The sequence below is a fragment of the Vidua chalybeata genome, chromosome 2 (assembly GCF_026979565.1).
Source record: "Vidua chalybeata isolate OUT-0048 chromosome 2, bVidCha1 merged haplotype, whole genome shotgun sequence".
NCBI lineage: Eukaryota > Metazoa > Chordata > Aves > Passeriformes > Viduidae > Vidua > Vidua chalybeata.
Genome location: NC_071531.1, coordinates 21,891,738 through 21,918,021, shown reverse-complemented (window position 1 = coordinate 21,918,021; position 26,284 = coordinate 21,891,738). Strand labels below are relative to the sequence as shown.

Sequence of the window (26,284 nt, the reverse complement as noted above, 5' to 3'; positions counted from 1 at the left end):
AATTCTTCTTTCCATTCAATTTTTCTTATTAATATGCAACTGTTTAATTTTTAAGCTATATTTTTCCTGACCAAAAATCCCTTCCCTTCTACCATTGATTGTACCAGAGGCAAGCCACTGGAATGTATTGTTTCACTTCCAGAAACAGAGGCAGATCACAATGTTGTGAATGGGTACTGCTGTTGGTCTATAATAAAACAGTGATTTTCATATGGCAACTTCTAATCACCTTTACAATAAAATAGAATAGTTTATTCATTCATCTTGTCCTTGTTTAGGATGGCAGTTCAGCTGCCTTACCTTATGCCATTAAATCACAAGTTCTATAAGAATTTGTGCTTCTCTCAAAATCTCTGAGAGATGTTGTCTTTTCATTACAGCAGCAAAAAAACCCAGTAATTCCATGTAGAAGGAAAAGTTTAGGTTTCATAACAAAGTGGATATTAGCTCTGCCTATGATTTCCACTGAATGCATATTACAGCTAACCCAGTTTCCCTGGTGTCCTCTACTGGGATTCTGGGCTGCCACAAGTATAGTTGACGATTACTTTCTTCTAATGATGACTCAATTTTTATAAAACATTAATGATGTTCTGAGAAAAATAATAGAAAAATTAATAGACTAGGTTTTTAACACATTTCAGGGTGAGTGGGGGAGGGGGAGGGGGATAGAAGCCCATATTGCTTCTAGATCAGTAATTTTTATTAATACAAACACTGTAACACATTCTATGTTGCTACTGAGCCATGAATATACCAGAATTAATAAATATATTATTGATATGCTGTGCATATTCATATTTATATGTTCCTCCTGCCACTGAGGCAAATAAAAACATTTTACATGGAAATTTACCCTTTGCTAGTAGATTTTTCGAGAAACAAAACTTAAAATATAAAAATAATAATTTAATTTAAACAAAGCACAATTATAAAGACCTAGATCTAGATCACAAATGTAAATCACTGAAAAAAAAAAGGTTCAAATCTGTATGTTAAACTAGATTTCAACTCCTTCAAAGAACCAAAGGATGTTGAGACATGTCATGGAATGAAGAACGGAGAAAAAAGAATTAATTTTTAACCAGCATTTTCAGTGTCTGCAGTAACCAAGTCTGTGTCTGGCAGTAACCAAATCTATCAGACCTCAGGAGAAGCACTACAGCACAACATTCCTTTCAGAGTAAATTTTGCCTGTCTAAAAAGTTTCACAGGTTGGTAAATAAGATCACAGGAATTAAAGAATGAGAATTATTCCTGAGAAAATGACCCAAACTTGAAAGTTCATAAAAAGTAATGTTAGTATTAAATGAAAATTCCAAAGAAATACTGCAATCATAATATACCAGTGCAGAATACAGTAATACATGTTACATATATATATATATATGTATTATCTCTTACATAAGATGCATTTTACGTTTGACATAAAGATATTTGTGATATTATTAACTTGCCATTATTAGCCCTAAATAGAGGAAAGTCAAGTGGAAGGTCAGCATAAAATCAACAATGTGGAAGCAAACTCTGACAAGAGACATAACTATAAATACATCATGCAAAAGTATTATTAACAACATAATGAGGGTTTTGTACTGATCCCATTATAGATGAGGACTATATCCCTCAAAATTCCAAGGAAAAATTCTTGCAAAACTACTCCTCATGAGTGGTAAACAACAATAAATTATTTATATTCCAGAACTGAGTTATGGGCAAAGGGGAGAATATGGAAGAATTTCCTCTCATCCACAGCAGTATTAAAACATCACTTAAATTACAAAATGTATAATTTTAACCATCATAATTTCATTTGCTTTTGCTGTAAAAAGGTATCAGAAGTCAAGAATAGATGGGATACTGTAAACTGGACTTTGAGGCAATAGGCACTGTCATTGGACAGCTTTTAGTGGCCTTTCATGTATGTTTTTTAACCTCTCTCTCTCTCCCTCCTAGTTATTCCCATGAAAGGCTAGTTTCCGAGTATTACTAAAATGATCTGGGAAACCCTCTCTGTGAATAGCTTTTTATTGAGAGCTGAAAGAGATCTTGCTTCTTAAAGGATTAGGCTGTACCTGAATAGGGATTTCAAAAATAGCAGTTAGCCATTAATATAAATACTTACCTGTTTTAAATTTTGCCCCTAGACTTCAGACAGATAAGTTGAGCATTTTGTGAGAGAAACTGTAATTATCCCTCTATTACAGAAAAAGCAATGAGGCATAACTGTGCAACATAATAAAACTGAACTTTGGATCCTTATATCCTTTTGAGAATAAATCCAAGATCAAGCCTAAGTCTGTAAATCTTTGGAAGTGAGCCCCATTCTCTCAAGCTTCACTGAAAGGGCACTCTTCACTGGCATAAATCCCACATCCATGCAAGTCCCTACAAAGATGCCCATTGACTCAAGAAGACTTAGATAAAATAAACAAAATAACAGATGCAGTAGTTTTAATTCAGGATAAACTTCCTTAAAACAAATGAGAGTTTCATTTAAAACTGCGAATAAAACAAAAAATAAGGACCATAATTATTGGTAATATGAACTATGTACGGGGACTACATAGAATTATCTATCAATAACGAATTATCATATTATTAGCACAGGAGTATTCCATTAAAAGATGAAATTAGAGCTTTAACATTGTTCTGTGGCATTAGGTAGAGCACTAAATATTTTAAATGTCTTTTCAGCTCTCACTAGAAGACACAGGAGTCAAAAAAGCTAAAAACATCATGCATCAAAATGTCAGTGTCAGTTCAAAGCCCCATTAAGACTGGAAAAGTAATTTCTTGCCCTGAATATTAAAAAAATGTGAGTCAGTTAAAACTTTGAATACAGTTTTGATGTGTTCCCAGTCATTTTGGGAAGTAATTTTTATTTCCAGCATTTTTAACATAGAAAGTGACAATCAGATTGGAAACGATATGTCTTCAATTGTTGTATTTTTTTTCAAAGTTTTACCATCCTTTTCTGCTTATGACTTTTCTTATGCGTATGGTCTGAACACACACAGAGCAGCAAGCAATGAGGACACAGAGCTGAATTCTTTTCTCTACAGTGGGCCTCAAAATGCTCAGAGTGATGAAAATTATGTGTCTACCTAAGCTCAAACAAAGGTATTAAGGTACTATAAGAGCTTAACCAAAATTAGAAACTTCAGGGAAGATTTTAAGAACAGGATTCCTCTTCATCTAATTTTACTAAGGTTAAGAACCTTGCTGAATCTTATCATCTAGCTTTTTTTTGGAGTCAGTCAATGGAGACTGCCTAATGACAGCTCTGTCCATTTTTAGATGTGATAAGAGTTATTAGCCTCTGTTTTAGTTCTTCTGTGCTGCAGTTAATAGCAAGGAATTGCTACTAGAGTCTTAAAATTTCTGAAGCTGCTGCTACAACAAAAATACATGAGTGCTGTATGAGCATCTGCAGTTATAAACGTAGAATTTATACAATGAGTTTTATACAGGATCTTCAGAGCTCTCACAAACTCCTGTACTGGACAATATAGCCGAAGGATTGGAAGTTTTAATTTATATATACATATATATATATATATATAAAGCTGAAATGGGAGTGGGGATATTCCTTTACAGTTGTTGGGTTTTTTTACCTTCAGTTTAGATTTACTCTGATATTAATACAAATTGTCTCACTTATGAAGACGGGAATACAAATTTGTCCAAACGAGTAATTCATGCATTTCAAACCTGGAAATAAATTTTACTGTGAGAAATAAATTATTTTCTGAGATTGTTGGTAAATCTGCTGTGCTCAATGCTAGAAAATTATTTATACTATGTACACAGGTCATTACCAGCAACATTTCTTGTTCAATTCTTAACTGACACTAGAGAATAGTAGTATACACACTTAACAATAATGACATTTGGATGTCTATTCCATATCCACTATTAGACATCTTTAAGCTTAAAAGTCATTTTGTTCTTGCTTTACTTATTTTCTCTGGTAAAAATACTTATTTCAATTCCCACTTTATTTGCTACCTAATCCCTCACAAATACTCATGGCCAGATTATTTCTATATTTAACTGACTTCCACAGAAAACAAAGCATTACCAATGCCCTCTGTAGTATTGTGCTCTCAGAGTGAAATTGTTACAGAAACCTAGATTATACCAAAGATTAAATTTGTGTAACATTGGCAGGACTTTTAAAAAACCTATGGTGGGAGAGATATTGTTGTATTCTCACATTATCTTTCTGAAATTGTTTTTCCACAGGAGACTCTTAGAAGCCTCCTATAAATTATTAATTATTATATATTTTTCTGAATAAATGTATGCAAATAAGAGAAATAGCAAAGTCTTTCTGCTTCTTTAACTGTGTACTTAATATCTTATATAAATGAATTGTAACTCCTCGAGGAAACTCTTTTAAACAGAGAAGAAAAATTACATGAGAAAGACCTACAGTTATTAAATCATTCATGAGTGAAAAAAAAAGTACAAGTCTTGCTGTTATAAGAACAAAGAACTTGTATCTTTCCCTTTCTCAATAAACACATCATGCGATGGGTGAGTAACTGGCGGACAGGTCAGGCACAAAGTGTTACAGGGAATGGGGTGACAGACTGGTGATCTCTCACCTGCGGGGCTCCACAGGGCTCCATCCTCAGCCCTGTGCTCTTCATGACTTGGATGCCGCACTTGAAGGGATACTAAGTTCACAGGCAGTACCTAGGAGGAGGTGTTGACTCTCTCAAAGGCAAGAAGGGAGGTCCTGCAGAGAGTCCTTAACAAATTAGAGAGCTGGACAATCACCAACCATAAAAAGTTCAGTAAGAGAAGTGCCAGACTGTGCACTTGGGATGGGGTAGCCCTGGATGTACAGTCTGGGAAAAGAGATGCTAGAGAGCAGTGCTGCAGAAAGGGACCTGAGGGTCCATAGAAACTTAAATATGAATTAGCAGCGCCCTGGCAGCCAGGGGGGCAACCGTGTCCAGTGAAGTATCAGGCAAAGCATGGCCAGCTGGGCAAGGGAGGGGATTGTCCTGCTCTGCTCTACACTGGGGTGGCCTCACCTCGAGCACTCGGGACAGTTTTGGGTGCTGCAATAAAAGGAAGATATTAAACTATTAAGAGAGTGTCCAAAGGAGGGCAACAAGGATGGTGAAAGGCCTTGAAAGGAAGCCATATGAAGAGAAGCTGAGGTCACTTGGTCTATTCAGCCCAGAAAAGAGGAGACTGAGGGGAGACCTCACTGCAGTTACAGCTTCCTTGTGAGGGCTAGCAGAGGGGCAGGCACTGATCTCTTCTCTGTGGTGATCAGTGACAGGACCCAAGGGAATGGCCTGATGTTGTGTCAAGGGAGGTTTATTTTGGATATTAGAATAAGGTTCTTCACCCAGAGGGTGTTTGGGCACTGGAACAGGCTCCTCAGGGAAGTGGCCACAGTACCAAGCCTGACAGAGTTCAAGAGGCATTTGGCAACATTCTCGGGCACATGGTCTGATTTTTAGGGTGGCCCTGTGCAGGGCTAGGAGTTGAACTCCATGATTCTTGTGAGTCCCTTCCAACTCAGCAAATTCTGTGTGATTCTCTGTGATTTATCTTTCTTCATCTCTTTTTTTTTTTTTTTTTTTTTGTAATGTGTTTACAAAATAGAATCTTGTTCTTTCTTTCTTTGTCAAGTATTGTTATAAGCAAGCAACACTGAGTTTTTGTGGAAGGCATGTTTTAGAAATATCTAAAGAGCGAAGATTTAATATAACACTGAAAAACTTGATAGGCCATTTGTATCAAAACAGAAATACACTTTGGTTTTTTTGTTTGGTTTGGCAATATGCAGTAGCTAGCTCACCTTTCCATGCTATTCCATTATATTCCTATGCTATTTAGGCATGATAATGATTGGTGGGTCTACAAACAAGACACTGCACACAGAGAAAAGATTGAAAAAGTTAAAACTGGTCAGAGCACAAGCAACCAAACCAAAGTCTGCACAGCCTAGAGACCTAGAGACTTCCCACTGACATTCTCTTGTGGCAAGCTACTAAAATTCTCCCTAGATATAAAAACATTTGTCCTTGGTCCTATGCTTGTTCCAGGAGAGCAAAGACAATAAAGAAATCAGACTAGTAGAAGCAGGTATATAGAAACCAAATTTAGGGATGTAAATTATAAGCAGTTTTTGAATGAGATTTGTCTGTATTTTTGTAAATTTTCTGCCCCATCTTAATTTCTCTTGCCTGTCTTTTCTTTAGCACATTCCCTTCAGCTATCATCCTTTGTCTATTTCTTACTTCTTTCCACCAGAATACCCTCCTAAGAATGACTTCTCTTCAAATAAATTATAATCCATTACTCTTTTCACCATGTGCCTCTGCTATCCTCATTTCATTAGCCTGTGACTGCCTCTCTAAAATAAGATTTTAGGAGAGGGAAAGCTTAACACTGTGTGTCTGTGCATTTTCTAACAGAGTCAGGTATCATTTCTGTAAGTCCCACAGGAATAAAATGTTATTAATCCTAAAGACAAGTGCTACCTAAAGGGACCACAAATACCTGACACCACCAAAGGCTAGCCATATTCTTTAGCATATATTCAGCCTACATACTAGGATTACAGAAAAAAAAAAAACAACAAAAAACAAACAAACAAACAAACAAAAAAACCCCAAAAAAACCCCGAAAACCAACCAAAAATTCCCATCCAAATCCCAAAGGAAAAAAAAATACACACAAAATCCAGAAAAACCCCAAACCAACTAACCAAAACAAACAGACAAAAAATACTCCAAAATACAAATAAAAAACCTCCCACAAAGAAACAAACCCACTCTCCAAAACCAAAGCCTAAGCAGACAAAAAATATCTGCTTAGATAAACTAAAGAAAAAAAAAGTAATTCCCTCCACTTTTTCAAAAGATTCTCTAACAGTTCTGTACTATGAAACATGATATTGTCTGTCATCCCTAAGAATATTGTGAGTTCGAAGTCTTATATAGAAGGATACAAAGCACAAAAAGAAATTAGAATTTTGGTCTTGGAAAATAGATCATCTAAAAGATGAACCTCTGACTGAATTATTAGAGGAACTCATACAGCAAAATTTATAAAGTTTATACACAAAAAAGATTTGCAATTTCAAAACTCACAAAAATATAAAAATAGTAGCATTTATAGAACTTACATCTCTGAAGATCAGTAGAATTTAATGATGCTTAGTGTTTGTGAGAAATACCAATATATTTTCCTGCCAATAGCTAGAATGTGCTGTGCATGAATCTTGCATCTTTAAGATAGCAAATTCAATTTTCTGTGATAGTGAAAATCTGTGTATCTAGCACCAAAATACTACAGTTTAAATAATACCACAATAGCATTAGCAATAGTAGCAATAGCACTATTTCAGTAGATACTAACTTCAGTAGATTTTAAGTAGGTTTTATTTAGTACAAAGAAGCATTTTGTTGTTGTTTTCTGTCAAGTCAGGATTTTACCCACGATGTTTATACAAAATCATGCAATTTATTTGACTTACACATTTAGAATATTTTGATATGGTTATGAAGGCATTTTACGTATTAGAACAATCAGTGGAAAATCCTGTTATGTGAAATATTCTAGGGGGTGGAGGGGAAGTAATAGCTATATATCCATTTTAGATGTTACTCTAATCCTGCATTTTTTTTTTCATGTCACAGCCCAAAGAACCATTTTCAGTTTCCAAGTAGTTTATTTGATCATTTTACTATATTGTGTCATTTTTTTCTCAATTATCACAACAGTAAATTACTCAAAACTGTTTTGAGTAGGTATATTGTCCAAAAGCTGAGATGAATAATAAATACTCATAAGTAATATTTGAAAGCCGCACTTAAAACTTCAACAATTCTGTGCAGTAAAAATGGAAAATAGGTGTGAATATGAGTGCGTAAACTGAAGATTTCTTCTTGATAGTGCTTCATATTTTATTTTAATGAAGGAGAAGCAACATTTTCTTAGAAATGAATACACATCCACTTTAAGCTTAAGGGCAATTTAAAGTTTAAATGCTGACTTATTTCAATGGGTATATTTAATTTGATTTTGTATAGGAAAGTTTCATAATTTTTAAAAATAGAATAGAAATTCCTCATGTTTCATATTCACATATCCATAAAGAACTTATAGATGGCACAAAGACTGTGGATGTTTAGCAGTGTTTCTGAGGGGGGGGAATCATGCAACATTTCATTTTATGTAAAAGATGGAGGCTGCAGGATCACTGACTGTACATAATGATGAACAGCTGCACTGACAAACTGCTCTGGTGGGAAATCCCTCTACTAGGAAGCACCATTTTGCTGAATATTGCCAGCTGGTATTCTTCATGGATTCAAAGCCTCAGACCAACACCCTGTGTGGGTAAATTAGTGGCTATTATAATTACTAACTGTACTGGGGCTTTAGTTCATCATCTGATAAAGCGAGGGAGTCAATAACCTTGCATTAATAAAGTTTGTAACATAAATGGCTGAAAAGTTGGCCAAATTTTCTGCTGATGTAAATAGGCAGTATTTTACCTACATCAGCCTAGCTGTTTTATTTTACTTTGGCAGAGAATGTTGCTCCTTTTGCAACATCGTAAGGCAAAAATCCAAAGACAACTCCAGTATACCAGCGCCAAAGTAATGGAGTAATAATGCAAAAAAAAAAGGGGTCAACTGGGGTAGAGTTGGTGGAAATAGTTGAGTCAGGGATCTTTTCAAAGCAACATAAATAATATGTGGATTGTGAAACAACATAATGAGACCTCTATATTCACATAGAGTTCAAAATAATCTTACAAAAAAACCCACAAATCACCAAAGAAAACCCAGGCAGATAGAAAGGGACATCTCTAGCATAGCAATTGAATGTATTATAAATATTGGTTTTCTGTATTTTCCGATATTTCCAAGAAAATGCTAGTCATTTCACTAAATTGTCTTTCTGAGTCAAGCCATGGAATATATGATGGACACAGTATCTCTGTTGAATAGACTGAATTCCATCCTTATATTTCCACTGTCTGTAATCCATTGCATGAACTTCTATAGTCATCAGTGGAAGCTGACATGGGTGTCAGAAAATAAAAATAAGCTCTCTTTCTCTGATTCTCAGTTCTGTTCAACAATATAGGAACTGAAATGCTGAAATGCCATTTCCTGCACTACTGAAGAGTGTCCCAAACATTAGGCCAAAGAGCATTCTAGAAAAAATCCTTCTTATAGAATTTGCTTTCCTACTGACACTAAGCTGAACAAACAGGAATGCAAGAGGCAGGAAGCAATAAAGGAGACTCACCAGAGCAAGAGAATGGAATAAATAGAAAATGTTCTAAACAGCTCAGATGTCTAATCCATTGGATTATATTTCTATCTAGGAATTAAAGTACTTAAAATCCACTGATGCACATTTTTAGCTGTGAAACAGACAGATTTGTGCACATCACTGTGGCTGATGCATTCTCCCATAAATAAAATTTGAAGCCTAAGTAGGCCAATCAACACAAGTCTCAAAATTATTCCTTAAAAATAATCTTATATCAGATCGAAAAGAAAACAAAACCATCACCCCAAATAATATCAGTAGGGGACAATTATGACAATTTTTGAAATTTATTACAATTCAATTTTGAAATCAAATATTAATTAGCATCTGAATCTTTAATATAACTGAATACTTTTGCTGTCTAAACTGCATCTTTGCATTTTTGTGGGAAAATGATTATTTAGCCAGAAATAAGAAAACGGCTCAGAACTGAATTTCTTTACAACAAAGTAATCATATTTCCTTTTATTTTACTCAAATTAGTTTTTAAAATTGATATTATCTTAGGAATTATCTGTATTCTATCCCTGGATATTGAAAATAACCGTATAAATTTGTTCACTCCAGTAATATCACAGAATATCTATGTGCACTTTATTTAATATAAAAAATTCTAAATTCAGTTCTCTTCATTCCCAGCCTTTACAAAGGACAGTATGATGTCCTACTGGTTTCTGATGTGAAAAAGGGATGTAAAAATAAGTGACAAGATAAAAGACTTTGTTTGTCTAAGGAAGATATTTATAATTGAAATGAAAAACAAGTACAACCTACTCTATATAGAATACAAGCTGTTAAACTAGCCACAAGGTAAGGAAATTTGTTCCCAACTCTTTTTTAGTCGACTTTTCATTTTGTATTCTGATTCTTCATTCCCTTCTCTTTCGATGAGCTACTCCAATATCTTATGCATCAATTGAATGTAATAATTAAACTACTTTTTACAGAAAATTATTTTTGAGGTGATTTACACTGAAATACCTAATGTAATCTAAAAGTCATGCATGTAACATCTCAATGACAAACTGAAAATTGCTACATATTCATGACAAAATAGAAAAATGATGTCTTAAATACATATTTTTATTGTTTTGTCTTATTGCCTTTAGGTATCTTTTCAGGAAGTTTCAATGACAATGAAGATACTATCCTCTGCTAAACAAAGAGTTCTCTTGTTCATTGGTTTTATTGCTATAAATCCAACTTCCTAAAAGTCCATTAGGTAAATAAGACATAGCTGCTAATGTGGTCATGCAAAAAATAACCTCATTTTAATTTGTTGTTTTCAAAGTATATGAAATTTTATCACATTATTTAATATACTGTTTCTCTAGTATAATGTTTATTTGAGATGTAATAATATAAATTGCCACTTTTGGAAGGACAAAAAATTACATCCTAGTATATGTACATATTTGTGTCATATTCTGCTCCAGATTTGGTCATGCTGAAAGAAACAGTGACTCAGTCATCCCATTCTGACAAGTCCTTTTCTTTCTTTGCATTTAATAACTAGGGAGATAAACTTTTATTTTTTTTCTAAGGTCAGATGTCATACGCTGGAGACTCATCTTCTGCTGTCAAAGCTGTTAGTTCTGTCAGGTCTTCTCCATGTTTCAGAATTGGTGTGCAGTGTTCCCATTAAATATTGTGTACTTTGTCCCCTCTGGGAATTGCGATTCCTTTTATTCAGCATGTCTTGCATTGTAAGTGACATCACTGTGTGTGTCTCTATGGCACTTCTATTTGGTGTTCCATGAGGTAATGCCATTTTTATCTCCAATACATCTACATTTCTTGCTAAAACTATTCCTTCAATTAACTCAGGGAAGAATACAAAGTTGAGCAGGCTCATTAAGGATATTGAATGACTGTCGTAAAACAAGATGTGTTCTTGGGAACCCCATTTAACTAGTGCTTGCTAGATTAGCAAGTATTAAAAGGACAACATTAATATAACTTACGAAGTTTTTTTTACTGTTTGCATATTTTGCTCGCTTGGTTTGTTTTCTATTTGAAAATGATAAATTATTTCCCAGAAACAGAAACCACTTACTCTGATAATAAAAACCAACTAATTCCAGAGACTGCATCAGAAGTAAATGTGTTTTGATACTACATTTGTCAACCCATATCCTTCTTTTCAGAGCTCCAAAAATAAGAAAGTCTGTATTTCTAGTTTATTTTTATTCAAGCAAGTCAACAGTTTAACTTCGAAAGAATGCAAAATGTATGATCTGAGTTATAAGATCACCTCATAAGAAAAAAACAAACAAACAAACAAAAATCTATACCTATGCTACAGTGCCAAGTAGTGACATGGCTCAGTTCACATCACAGACAAAACAAATATTCCATGAAGCACATTAAACATTTTCTCCAAGTTTTCCTATTTGATAATCCATCAAAACTTGACTGTTAGAGGGTGAAAAAAAATACGAAAACAACAACAACAACAAAAAAATGTCTAAACCCGGAAAATAAGAGGTAACCTGTCTGAAATACTATTTTAACAGTAGCATGGAATACCTCCTTCCTGTATCCCAAGAAACTCACCTGAGTCATCGACAATCCTTACTTACCCTTGTCTTGGTCGTTACACCCACAAAGAAGCTGAAAAGAGCTATCATTTCCAGGGACAAGACTGTGCTTTGAATTCCAGTACACACAAATTGTAATACCCTAAACATTTCAGGTCTTTTGGAGTTGTCTGGAGTAAGGTTTTCCTAGTTCAAATAGTTCTACCATTACTTGATTGTTGAGTCAAATTCTTGGATGCCTTTACTTGAAAGTCACAGTGCTAGAAAAAGGGATTTTTTTACTCTTTTTTAACAGCTTTTAACAAGCTTGTTATTATTTTTTAATTCCATTCAGCATGATAAAAATACTCTCTTTTTTAATAAACATTCTGATTACTTTTTAAATATAATCAGTTTTGTCTACTATCATTATGAATTTCTTAATAAGTTTCTGTAAGAATTCTTAAAAGACAGTTGATATAATTTTAACTGTTTTCAATTCCTTCTAATTAAAAAGGTCAGGGTATGTTTATTAATTTATTTAAATTCATTTTTAAAGTGCTACTATTTTCACTTCTTTAATTTTTTAAAACCCTTCAGGGAACAAAAATTCACTAGAACTGAGGTCATGTTTTGAATTCATGACAGACAAGGTTCAAACATGATTTTCTTAAGCTATTATCTGACTGTGAAAGATCAGTTTTTAGATCATCAGCTCCTAGAAGCTTTGAAGACTGGTTTTGTGGGGTTTTTTTGCTTCTTTTTTTCTTTGTTTTTCCTCTTGTTTCCTGAAGGTGGTAGAGTTCTGCTAAAAAGATATTTATACTAGTGGCAGCAGTATAGAAGACACTGTTTTGGAAAAATCAATGGTTCTTAAATGTGTTAAATATATTTTTTCAACTGACAGTAACAGTATATACCTTTCACTAGAAATTTAATGATGCTATGCATACCTCACCTTCTACTGCTGATTTCATATAAGCTACATATTCTTAAAAGTCTCATTAAAATAAAAACCAAAATGAAATAACAAACAGTTTTATAGAATGTATTTGACTGTACTAAAGCAAAATAATTACATTGCTAATGTTAATTCACATTGAAATGACAGGACTGAAAAAGAATAAACAAACTTGTAGAACACTATTACTACTAAAGTTTCAATTATTAAGAAGCATGCAAAAAAAGTCCCTGAAAATAACTCCAAAACACCACAAATGTTGTAAAGAGACACTAGATTAGACTCAGGAGAACATTTTGTGAACTTAACTTTCCATGATACTACAACAACTTCAAATCATTTTTCATGGCAAAAAAAGTAAAGAAAAAAATGTGATTTTAAAGAATGTCCCAATATTTAAGTGGAATATTATTTGTGAATACAAGGAAGGATTTGCCAAAAACTTATCCTTTACATCACATAATCACAGAATGATGAGGATACAAAGGTATTTCTGGAGATAATCTAGGCCAACCCCTTTTATTTAAGCAGGTTCACCTGGAGCAGTCCTCAATCTACCTCACTGTCCACTCATCTAACTCACACTTCTTGAACTTACCTATGAGGATGTTATGGGAGACAGCGCCAAAAGACCTTCAGAAGTCAAGGTAGATAACATCTACTGATGTCCCCAGGTATCTATCTCCCTCCGAGCCGCAAAGACTTTATTTGCAGTAAGTTCAGAGAAGAAGGCAGCCCTAAAACGTTGCCCACTTCTTAATTCACTGCTTAAAATGAATTAGATTAATTTTACCTACCTCTGCTATGAGGAGAGGATACACCACATATAGCTAGATATCCAAGTTGTGTAAGTTCCCAGTCTACTCAATGAGATGAGCTCCCAACTAGACTTCACCTTCCAAGTCCTCAAGAGGTGACATATTTACTTCATGTAGAAAGTATTCCAGTGTCAACAATTCAAGCTTGTAGATCCAGTTAGCATCATTATATATTTGAGTAAAATTATTTTTAAACAGGAACATTTAAGAAAAGGTTTGAAAATTGGTCATTTTGAGAATCACATATAGTATAAATTACCAGATGTTCTGTCAGAATTAAAAGGCTCTGAGAATTTATTTTCCATTTCATTCTCATGCTTTCTTATTTAAACTTTGGGCAGGTAGTCTGTTACCTCCATTATTTAACAAATATTCAACAAATTATTTAACAACCAATTTCTTTTCATTCTGGTTGAAAATCACCTCCATGGACTGGAAGTGTAATCCTCTTTCTTTAATTTAATACCTTAGGCCATTTTCCCAGATTCTGAAAGGTGATTCAGTGTACTCATGTCAGATACGAGCCTAAATCACCAAGTACTGGAAATACCAAGGAATGTTATTTACTTCAGTCCAAGGTAGAAGTAAATGAAGTAAAACAAAGCACTGGTTTCAGACATGTTTCCAGAAGGGTCCTACCCACCAAGACACAATGAACTTGCACAGGACTCTCCACTGTTTTGTTTCATCAAGCTGAGAAAACATGCGGCTGAGAATATGAGAAAAGGAAGCGTAGGCTGAAATTTAGGATAGAAAAGATAAGAAAGACACCTCAGCAAAAAATTGCTGGCTACTTTTTCCACAATGTTCAGCACAGGTGGTGACCCCAGTTTCACTCTTCTGAAGTAAGTACTGTAACCATCACACTATTATCGACCACAACAACCAGGTCAAAACAAGCTAGTTATAGGTCTGACATTGTCTGGCTTCTGAGGTCTCCCAAGGGATTTAGGTTCTCAGATCTTTATCCAAAACCTGCCTGTATTGTATCTCAGTGCAGCAGGTAGGTAAGGAGGTGACATTCCACCCATCCCCTCAACCTCCAATTAATCTTAGCTTTTGTGGTGATTCTTTCCTTCTGTTCTTTCTCACAACCTGTCTTGTTTGCAGTAAGAAAGGCACCTGCTGTGAGTTTAAGCTTGCTCAGGGTGGAGGTGGTTAGTTATTATTCAGTGTTTTGCTTACTCAGTATATTTTTCAGCTTCTGTTTTTCCTATAATCTCTCCTGTTCCCAAGCACTGAAAATATAAAAATATTATTTTATTTAGTGCTACTTGACCTTTAGAAACTTAGCCCTTCCTTTTTGACCCTTTCCTGAGTTTAGACAGACTTGAACCAGACAAATATTTTAAATCAGAGAATCAAAGAATACATCATTAAAGATTTTGCTTTTCATGTTTACATGTTTCAATAAAACAATGAATATACATAGATGCTGTATAACTTTTTAATAGAATGATCTTTCAAAAATATTAGGTAAGAGCAGGCCCATTTCTGATAACAACAGTTAAAAAAGGGAGCCTGCAAGGACAAAAAATTATATTCCTACCTATATTTAAAAAAAAAGTGAATTGAAAAGTTGTTTCAACTCAAATTTGCAGCAACCCTTTGCAGGGGTTAAAAGTAAATCTTTACAAAACACTAAAATGCTTCTCTGGATAAATTAATATTCTGTAATCACATCTGCAGGTTTAGAGGTTGTTTAAGTTTGGGGTTTTTTTTTCCATTTTTTTCTAACAATGAATTCCCAGCACATTTTTAAGGGACAGAGGTCATAATGTGACTGAAGTAGACAAGAGACATTTTGCTGAATCAGAGCCAACTGCTCAGCACCTTACAGAATCAAGTGTCAAATTAATTTATTTGGCTATTGAGCCAATTATTTTGAAAAGAAAAGTTCTATATCTTTATGTATAGATTATGTAGTCACTTTCTCTGACACAGCTGACTTTGAAACACCTTTGGAGAGAAAAAGGTAACAATTTTCCTTATGTATATTTTTGTATCTACAATACCAAACGTTTCTTGGGCCCCACCAAGCCCAACAGTCAGTTCCAACTTCTGTGTTGCACTGTTCTTTTCCTTTTGATTAACTTGTTATAGAGCTCTTGACATTTTTTTATTATTTAAAAGAAATAAAATAATATAATACCATCTCAGAAGTTTAGTGTATTTCAGACCAAGTCATTATTGTTTGGACAGGAATTTTGCTTCCAGTTACTAATTTTAAATATTTTTCCGCAATTATTTCACTATATTCTCTGTTGTCTCCATTCTTTTGTGGTTTGTGCCTAGCATAGCTGCAAGAGAAATATACAGGCCTATATAAATGTTATCATTATCTTTCACTGCAGTTTTATATGCCATAATCCTTCTCCCCTGCTTTAATAATTCTTAGCTCTCACAAAAACAAACAAACAACCAAAAACCAAAACAAACCCACTAAAAACCCAATTAAAATAATCAAAAGAGCCCCAAAGAAATAAAATATTAAGTTTTCTTTTATAGAATTTTTTAAAAGGCTTGATTTATTTTTAAGTGAATTAACTAAATTTAAGTATTTCTGTAAGAAACATAGTTTTTCTTGTTTTCCTAATATCGTCAGTGGGATTTGAAGCCTCTCCTAGAGGGAACTTCACCTGAACTAGGCTCCTGCTGTGGGGCACTCCCTGAAGGAGTCTCTTTTCCTTGCTAAATGCTTACTGCTCAGAGAGCCTGCTGAGAAAAGGCTCCTGCTTACTTCACACCCTTCCTGTTTTCTTGTCAGCCCCTGGCTATAAAGTTGCTGAAAGCCATAAAGGGGATTTCAAAATGAATCATGATTGGTGTTCATGGAAAGACCAACTGCTCTAATTTTATGGGACTACTATTGCTCATACTTCATCCCTTTGGGAGACATAAAGAATAGAAAGACTTTCTAGTGGAACCTTAGAAATTTTTTACTTTCTCTGTGGAGAATTTTAAAAATTGTGTTTAAGTTTTTCTATTTACTCAGCAGCCATTTAAGGGCATAGGAACCCTCTATAACTTACACGTCCTCTGTCCTGTCAGCAACCTCTTCCATGTAGTCTTGTACTAGACTGCAGCTGGGAGACCCAAGACCTCGGCCATAGCTCATTCCCTCCCACTATCTCCTTTATTTGAAAGAACCAGGTGCCATTAAGTATCTTTAGCATGCACTTCTCCTTGGATTCTGTTAGATTACACTTCTGCAGTTAGTTCCACTCAGTGGGTTATGTCCAGTCCTTCACTCTTCTTGGCTAGCATGGAAATTAGCTCTTGGGGTTACCCATGTGAATAAAGCATCTTGGACACACACCAGACTACATTCTTCAGGGCAAGGAAAAGGGATAAATTATATTTTTTTCTATATGAAGGAAAATTATAAGAAACATGTTTCATTACTTCTTTTTTTTTAAGCTATAATATTCTAAAAGCCATAGTCAGTATTCACAGCACTGAAGAAGACAAAATAATCAACTTTTCTCTTCTTGTTTATATAGCAGTGTTCTCACTGGTAACTATTTAATGTAGTTTTTTCTGTGTTTGAAGGCTCGGATTAGATTTTAGGATATCATCTGCACTCAGTAAATAATGATCAATAAACATTAGACAAGAATCTAATGTATCAATTCAACACATAAATTAAATATATATGGATTTTGAGAAGGGCATTTCTTCTGTGTATTTAAATGCAATTCTCTTCAATTTGATCACAAAGACATTAATGAACAAACAAGCATGTATCAAGTACTTATTCAAATTTAACAAACCACTACTTTGAATAGTCAGGGCTTGGTATAAACACAGCTGCAATACTTTTTGTTTGTCTGTTCCATGACCATAAAAAAATTTCTGTCTTCTAAAGGAACCGTTGAAATCCCTACTTCTTCACCAAAAACTTAATGTGCACAGTTTGATCCTTCAACTTTGTGTTAACATTTACATGGGAAAAAAACCAAAAAACACCAGCAATTCAGAAGGAAAGGTGACAAAAAATGCAGAACTATTGAGAATGTGCTTAGAATACATTTTAAAATTATTAAAATATGTTAACGCACTCATCTTTTATATACCATGCAGTATATAGAACTGGTTTTCATCAATAAGTCTATGTGTTATTACCAGTGAGGAAGGTGGTGATTCTGCCTGTACCAGACACTGCTCTTTAGAAATATTCTATTGTTTTTCAAGGTCTTTGACAGGATTTTCTTTTCTTTTAAAATTTATATACCTATCTGTGTACAGAAAGTAGGCCAAGAAATAAAGACAAAAAATTTTAGTCCAAAAAATTGGGTAGATAAGAATTAGAATCACTTAAGAAAAAATATTACTGCTGAGAAGTATACATAAAAATTCAATTTTCCACATTCATGCAAAGCCTAGAACTTGCTTACACAAAACCTAGATTTACACTATTAATTAAGTTGGAATATTCTTATCTGAAAAATGTTCAAGGGATTTCAAAAGAAATGATTTAAAGAAAAACATAAGTACCATTTGTAACAATGTGATTAGACTATGATACTATGAAAAATAAGGAAATCTCTCAAACAACAAAAGTCTAGTACAGGCATGATTTTAGATAAGTTAATAAAGAAAAAAATATATGCACATATAATGTGTTGTTATTTATTTATTCTTTCCTTTTAGAAAGCTGTTTTGAAAGTAAATACTATTTTTTTTTTACTGGGTTCTTTGTTCTTGGCACAGACTATATTTTCCGGATCAGACTATTTTCTAAACACATGAGCTTGTCTTTTACTGGGCAAGTTGGATGTCACCTTAGTGACAGCCACATGCACAATACCACTGTCACAGATTGTAAGCCTTCCCTTCAGTGTACACTTACAGCTTTCATTCAGATATTCTTATTGCTCAGCCTCTGTCATATAAAAGCACTAGAGCTTTAAATAATTAATCAATTAAAAACCAAAAAAAAATCCCCAACAATAGGAGGCAATTTGTGTAGTAATTTACAGGGCATGATATTCAAAAATAACTTAAAAATAATTAAATACTTAATAACTACTCTAACAATTGGAGGTCCTTTAATCTTAAGCCTATCACCTAATTCTGCCTTAATTCCACATGGTGATTATCTAGTTCACACTTGGTTGTATCTGCCTTTTCTTTACCTGGCATCTGAGTATTTTATCTGCTGTTGGCATTCAATTTTGCTCTTTCCCATTTTATTTGTAATTCTCCTATTTTTAGAAGCCAATCATCCCTTTGAACATAACTGTCCAGCCAGTCCCTGTGCAAAATACACAGCGAGCTGCAGAAAATGATTATGGCACAATGTGCAATCAGACCTTGAAACCATGTCAAAGGTAACCTTCAGTCCTTTCATCCTTTGGCAGTATGCAAGACACGTCTGATGCTCATACATACAGAACAGTCACCTCTGACTAAGAGGATTTGAATGTGATTCCTGGGTTACCAGGAAGAACAAAGATACATGGTATAAATAGGAGGAATACATGAAAGCAATCAACTTCAGGAAATATGACATTTCATGTCCCTGCATCAATGGGTCAAAGATTACTGCTTTATGTGGCATTGAAGATGGAATACACCAAGAGGAGCTCAAGGATGAAAATACTGGACCTTTTAAATTTTCTTTTCTGTTTTCAACTGCAACTGGTATATCTACTATTTAACATGGTCTGAGTATTACTTTGAAAGCACTACACAGAAGAAATATATGCAGTAAAATAAATTAAGGCATAGGCATGTTCATAGGAAAAAAGATCAAACTGTTTCAAGGATGTCTTTTCATTTTTTACAAGTTTTACATTAATGATAATTTTGATTGCATTTGACTAAGCATCTTTTCAGGGATATGCACAACCTACCTGGCACCACAAGAAGACATTATGAGAAATATAACAAAGTTACATCAGTATCTTTCAGAAAAAGTGATATCAGAAGCAGATGATCAAAGAATCTGATGACTACACAACATAGCTTGCACAGTTTCTGATGCTATCATGTTTATATTTAGAAATTTATATTTATTTGGAAGCATCTAAGAATGGGACTGATCTATTCTTTTCATGTTATTTCTAAACTTCAGACTGCAAAACACCATTCCTGTTGTCTTGCATATGCTAGTTCTAAAGCAGCCATAGGTAAAATGGATGAGTTTGCTGGAGCCTACAACTGTGATTTGCAGAAATTGCTTTCAGTCAGATGTGTGAAATGCTTTCTCAGTCCAGAGTTGCATGTTTGCTAGAATGGGTTAAAAGAAGGAACTCTACCACTGATTTACTCATTGCACAATTCAAGGCAAGTTTCCCAGTTCCCTATCTTGTGCCCTAATCTATCATTAAAAGGGATATGGGAGAAGAGAAAAGTCAGGGGTCAAAGATTTTGCAGGAGTTTCAAGGTCAGTAAAGACTTCATATAATGAAATTTCCTCATAAAGTCACTACTGAGCTGTAACTTCTAATTAAAGCTGAATATAACAACAATAAAAAGAATATGGAAAAACGGAGCAATTACTATTTTAAATTACTGTTCTTGGCAGAATTGAGAATCAGGAGTTATGGCTTTACATAACACCTCACTCTTCCACTTCAGGATGGAGCAACCATATTGTGGAGATTTTTCCCCCTGAGCTAAACACTGAATATTGTTAAATATGTTCCTTAAGTACTCATAAGTTTGGATGATTTCAAATAGGAAATACTTGTTGGCATTCAGTAATTTCTTGGTCTTACAGGATAAAAAATTATTATCTTTGCACTAGTCTTAGAGGCTTCAATATTTAAAGTGCTACTTTAATGAGGAAATCTCCTATTTTACAGGAAAGAAAAGAGTCGCTGCCCAAGGGAAACGTCCATGCAAGAAGAAATTTCTTGTAACAGCTGCTCTTAGAAATGTTTGACCTTATTTCCACTGTAGAAAAAATTAGGGAACTGTGTAAAATATTTTAAAAAGTGCAAAAGTAGCATAGGAAGAAATTAACATTCTACCCAATAGTTCTTCCTTTCTTCTCTGTTATCTTGGCTGTTAGGATCACATTATATTAAAGGCCAATATTTTAATAATCACTGTATCTGCAAACCATACATTCTGCTTAGCAACATTATCTTATTCTGAAATATAAAAATTTAAAAGATGTTACAATTTAGGTTCACAAGAGATATAAAAAAGTTGGGTCTGTTTTTTCAATTTGTCCATATTTTCCTAAAGTGATTTGCTTTATATATATATCACAGGATGTTAATTGAGAAGTGGCATAACTCACACCTGCAATGTCTCCAATACTTGCATTTTTTAATTTAAAAAATGTATGATTGTTTAAAGTAATAAAGGCTTATTATTTAAAAGGGGCAACATTTACCTATTTCTTATTAATTCTGTAAAAAAATTTCAGTTTCAGATAAGTACTCATTTTATACATTACAATTTGAAAAATAAACTGTATAGGTTCAAGCAAATACTTAGTTTTCTATTTAGTAACTGAACAAGATGGGAGAAAGTTAAGAGAAAGATTAAAATATTTCCATTTGTATTAAGAGTATGTTTTCTTCACTTGGCCAAAATTGGAAACTTCTTAAACTAATTTCCTGTTGAATTAAATAATCCCATATGGTATAAAAGGTCACCTATGGATACTTTAATTTAAAAAAAGATTATATATATATATGTATGTGTGTGTGTGTGTGTGTGTGTGTGTGTGTCAATTTTGACTGGGATAGAGTTAATTTTCTTCATATTGGATGGTATGGGGCTGTGTTTTGGATTTGTGCTGAACAAAGTTTAGTAGAGATGTTTTTGTTATTCCTGAGTGATAGTTACACAGAGCTAAGGCCTTTTCTGATTTTTCTACTGCCACACTGGGGAGAAAGCTGGGGGTGCAAGGAAGACTGTGAGGAGACATAGATGGGTCAGATGACCCCAGCGGAACAAAGGAGTAGTCTAGGCCTTATGACATCATGCTCAGCATATAAAGTGGATGGAAGAAGGAGGAAGGAGAGGACATTTGGAATGATGGTGCTTGTCTTCTCAAATAACTGTAACATGCGATGGCTCCCTGCTCTCCTGGAGATAGCTGAACATCTGCCTGCTCATGGGGAACACCAAATTAATTCTTTCTTTTGCTTTGTTTGTGCATGTGGCTTTTGCTTTCACTACTAAAATGTCTTCATCTCAACCCATGAGTTTTCTGGCTTTTATCCTTCCTGTTTGCTCCCTGATCTTACAGGTACAGGAGTGAGTGAGTGGCCGAGTGGGGCTTGATGAAACCATGACAACATACTGAAATCCTTTTTTCTAAAGGGAATTTACTCTGTCCATACCTTTTGTGTCGATCATGTAGAAGGTTTCTGCAGCAGCTGTTTTCAAATAGTCATTACTTATTACAGAATGACACTTCTATTCTTGAATTCACCATTGATATTCTGAATGTCTATGAAGTTATCGCCTCTTGCTACTTCACTACTTCTGCTCATTTTCAACATGAGTGTACACATTTATCTGTGAAGAAGCTCAGTAAATGAACAGCTTTATCTAAGATGATGTCTGATTCTTAATCCCCTGAGTGATACACAAAGTTCACAGTTCTGTTTAAATAAACCTCTTTAAACACTTTTTTTGTCTTGTAAATTCTACTTAAAGATATTTAATAATATTCCATCTCACAACCACTATAAAACAATAGAAGCAAATATCTGATAACTTTTGGGATGTCTAATGTTCAAAATTCTGTTTCCCCCTAAACTGTTGCTCATAATGTATTCAAGAAGACTAAAAAAGTAATTTTTGTCTATAAGCACTGCTTCCTTTATATTTTTTTTCAAAACTGAAGTTCTGACAGCCTTTCCAGTACATCTCCCATATATTTTATAAATATTCCAGACTATTGTCTGGTATGCCTAGGCATGAGAAATATGTGCAACTTCCCACACTTTAAAGGAGTCTATGTATTCAGGATTCAAGTTGCATGGACAAACTGCCTACAGTCCAGTGTTTTGGAATGTTTTGTAAATTCTGTGAAATGTCTCATTTGCTACATTACAGGTTACAGGCAATGTAACCAAATTTGTTTAACATATGCCAGTCAGACTTGCCACATGTCATAAGTGATAAGTGATCACATGTCATAAGTGATTTTTACTGATTTTGATTGATTATTTTATCTCAGGGAAGTATCAAGAAAAATACACCAGGAAAAATGGAAAACAATTATTTAGAATATAAACTTACAGCACACTGAATTGGATGCAGTTTTTTTGAATACTGGTACAGTTCAAGATCATCCTGTAGGTGTCCTTACAAATTAAAAACAAGGAAAGTCAGAAAATCACAATTTTCTCAGACACATGTTGACTTTAACTTTTGTTATTATACTCTTCAGTACACTTTAATCAATGCTATGTGGTAGTGATCAGTGAAATTAACCAAAGACCTTGCTCAGAATTTTTTTATGCAGTTTTGCTTTTTCTATAAGCACCAGTAAGCATGTTTCATTTTACCAGAAAAGGGAAGATGCTCAGTTCTTTCCTAAGTAAAATATATTAAATTGCAAATATGTCAAACTAGATTTGACAGCATCACTAGTTCTTATTTTCTTATTTTCTCAGCCCTGCCAAGAAGACTTGGGAGTGCTGGTGGGTGAGAGACTAGACATGACCCTAAAATGTGTCCTTGCCTTTCAGAGAGCCAATAATATCCTGGGATGCATCAAAAGAAGCATGACCAGCAAGCTGAGGGAGGTGGTTTTGTCCCTATACTCTCGTCTCTGGTGAGAATCCCCCTGGAATCCTCAGCACAGGAAGGATATTGACCTTTTGGAGTTAATCTAGAGGAGGGCTGCTAAATTCATTAGTGGTATGGAACACCTCTCCTATCAGGAGAATTGGGATTATTCAACCTGGGAAAGGGAAGGCTTTGGAGTGACCTAATTGTGTCCCACAAGAAAGATATAGAGGGACTGTTACAAGAGCATGAAGTGACAGGATAGGCGGGAATGGTTTCAAACTAAGAGCAGGTTTAGATTAGATATTGGGAAAAAATCTTTATTGGGGGTGGTGAGGGACTGGAACATGTTGCCTGGAGAAGCCATGAATGCCCCTTCCCTGGCAGTGTTCAAGGCCAGGTTGGATCTGGCTCTGAGGAACCTGATCTAATAGAAGGTGGCCCTGCCTGTGGCATGGGGGTTGTAATTAAATGACCTTTAAGGTGCCTTCCAACCCAGGCCATTCTATGAGTCTATTGTTGGATTTTTCTGACTTTGTCTTCTATTTACTTCCCCTTATAAATAGAAAAATGCATAGGTGATTTATTAGAATTTCTAAAGTAGTGCCTCTCTATATATTAATTCTCTAAGACATCAGTTTCATTTCTCTTAGGCAGGATATATCAAAGTCATACATTCTGAGTACTGCCTTTGAAGAAATTGAAATGTGGAAGGGGTAAAATGTCACCAATTAGTCACTGTGGTGACTGGTCTTCTTATGTTTCTAAATGAAATTTCTCTTCATTGAGATGACATAGGACGTGTTTCCAGATAGGAGAATTTTAAGATAGTCTTCTTTTAGGTACCATCTCTTGGCAGATACCAAGATGCAAGCAATTTGTCCTCAATGATTCAGCTATATAGCTAACTGATTACCAGACTGAGATACTTGTTGGAGTGATTTGCTTCCTCTTATGATCTTTGCAAATTATTTCAGATTCAAGTTATTAAAATGAAAGGAAGACCTTCTCTGCAATAAGAGAAGATATTGCATTTTAAGGAAGACAGTCTGAAGGTGAAAACTGGATACCTTAAATTGAAAGACAAAAGTCCTACATGATTTAAAAGCAGGAGGATTTAATCATGAATGTCAGAAAAATTTGTCCCACAGGTTACTGAATATATTGCATGCAGTTATGAAGAAGAAATAATAGTTCAAGGTGCGCGTTATTTTAGCGGGTATGCACAATGGATTTTTATCTTCCCCATAAAGTTACTCTTTCACAAGACTATGTTTGAAGTAAATCTCTGGAATATTTTCTTGTCAGTGTTGTCCATGTACATATCTGCTATGAAGGTCATAAAGGGGACAAAGTATTTTAAATAAAAAACATTGATTATGAAGATAAATTATTAAATAAGTGTTTTTTTTTTTTTTTTTTTAGATTTTTAAAGTGCCTAAGAGATAAAACTTACTGAAAACTGACTGATAAGTATTGAAAAGTAGAAGTCTAGCTGGATTTTATTCTCTCTTATCAGCCACAGGCATGACTAGCTGGCTTCAGTTGGCACTATAAAGGTCTCAGTAAAATTAACTTGCATTTCAATTGAGCCTTGACTAAAATCACAGGAAAAACCCACACGTATATACTGGGAGAGGAGCAGCTGGAGAGCAGCCCTGCAGAAAGGATCTGGGGATGCTGGTCAGCAGTAGGCTAAGCAGGAGTCAGCAGGGTGACCAGGCAGCCAAGAGGACAAACCCCATCCTGGAGCGCATCACCAGCTGCTCAAACCAGACAGTTATCCCACCTCATTCAGCCTTACCTTGAGTATAGTTCTGGTCCCTGTGATTTAAGAAGAATGTGAAAGTCCTTGAATGCATCCAGAGGATGGCACCAAAGCTGATGTCAGGGCTCAAATGCATAAGAGAAAAGGTTTTTCACCAAGGCCCCTTTTTCTTTCCCCACAAAATAACCAAATAATTTAAATTCTGACATTCTGAAAAACAGCAGAAACTTCCACGCACCAAAATAAGTGATTGAAATATTCTTTCTTTAAAAACAAAAGATTTACAGCATTTGAAAATGAAGATAAGATCATTTCAGAAAGAAACAATATTGAGTCTAGCATTGTAGAGACTATGTGCATATATATAAGCAGATACAAAGTGCCATGAGCTCCTGATTGTGGTTGTATAGAAAAAAAGCAATTATTCTCCTGTCACTCTATTGCTATGAAAAAAACAGATTTTTTTTATCACTCTGTAATCCACATTAGCAGAAAAGAGAAATCTTTTGCATCTTTGAGAAGTCATCAATTGAAACAATGTAATTTCTCCGGAGAGTAAGGGAAAAGTAAAGATGAAATGAGGACCTTATGAGTCATAGCTTTTTCTCTCTTCTATTTTGGGAGTACAACATCTGGAAGCTACCCTTTATTCAAGGATATTCAGAATTGAATTCCTTGTATTTTTATCAAGGACTCATCCAAGTCCTTGATTAAAAACAATTAACAATCTAGAGCAGAATGTATGTTTGATTCCTCCTACTTCCCACAGTAACATAAAAATGACACTGAGAAAGTGTGGGATTTTTTTTGGTTGCTGGTTTGGTTTGTTTGCCCTATGTCCAAGAAACAGGAATTCTCCAAATATTTTCTGGTAAAAGGAAAACTGTACAGAAGTTAAGGAGCTTTACAGCCAAATCTCAGAAGTTTACAGTAGCTAAGTCATCTGTATCAAAACCATGAAGTTTCCATATAGATATGAAATACTGCCAGTATTTCGCCCTGAAAGATTCTCAACAGAAGAAAATTTTCACAGATTGTCTTGCTGGGGACTAATGCAATCCCACTGAAAGTATAAAGGCATGAAATTTTTCTCATGATTAATTAGCCTCAATGTGATATTTGATTGTGGGCTAGACAATATCTGTAAATCAATGTATTATTTGTTACCTTCTTATTTGACCAAAAT

At 34.5% G+C, this 26,284-nt stretch overlaps 1 protein-coding gene and 1 long non-coding RNA gene across 5 annotated transcripts in view; one reads left to right on the top strand and one right to left on the bottom strand.

Moving 5' to 3' along the window:
* NLGN4X (neuroligin 4 X-linked) overlaps positions 1–26,284 on the bottom strand; it is a 164,310-nt gene that overhangs the window by 31,966 nt on the left and 106,060 nt on the right. The window lies entirely within an intron of this gene.
* LOC128784036 (uncharacterized) lies at positions 21,644–24,571 on the top strand. The gene is made up of 3 exons (XR_008429340.1): positions 21,644–21,837; positions 23,291–23,376; positions 24,308–24,571. It is a non-coding gene; the product is annotated as an uncharacterized LOC128784036 (long non-coding RNA).